This window comes from Rhincodon typus, chromosome 3 (assembly GCF_021869965.1).
Source record: "Rhincodon typus isolate 14 chromosome 3, sRhiTyp1.1, whole genome shotgun sequence".
Lineage (NCBI taxonomy): Eukaryota > Metazoa > Chordata > Chondrichthyes > Orectolobiformes > Rhincodontidae > Rhincodon > Rhincodon typus.
Window position 1 is genome coordinate 2,205,480 of NC_063334.1, and position 488 is coordinate 2,205,967.

At 57.6% G+C, this 488-nt stretch overlaps 1 protein-coding gene across 1 annotated transcript in view; it reads right to left on the reverse strand.

Moving 5' to 3' along the window:
• LOC125487647 (DNA repair protein complementing XP-A cells-like) overlaps positions 1–488 on the reverse strand; it is a 23,206-nt gene that overhangs the window by 21,891 nt on the left and 827 nt on the right. The window lies entirely within an intron of this gene.

Here is a 488-nt window from a genome sequence, read left to right on the forward strand (position 1 = left end):
GTGGCCTCCTCTACATCGGGGAAACCAAGTGGAGACTCGGGGACCGCTTTGCAGAACACCTGCACTCGGTTCGCAATAAACAACTGCACCTCCCAGTCGCAAACCATTTCAACTCCCCCTCCCATTCCTCAGACGACATGTCCATCCTGGGCCTCCTGCAGTGCCACAACGATGCCACCCGAAGGTTGCAGGAACAGCAACTCATATTCCGCTTGGGAACCCTGCAGCCCAATGGTATCAATGTGGATTTCACAAGCTTCAAAATCTCCCCTCCCCCTACCGCATCCCAAAACCAGTCCAGCTCGTCCCCGCCTCCCTAACCTGTTCTTCCTCCCACCTATCCCCTCCTCCCACCTCAAGCCGCACCCCCATCTCCTACCTACTAACCTCATCCCGCCCCCTTGACCTGTCCGTCCTCCCTGGACTGACCTATCCCCTCCTTAACTCCCCACCTACACTCACCTTTACTGGCCCCATCCCCGCCTCTT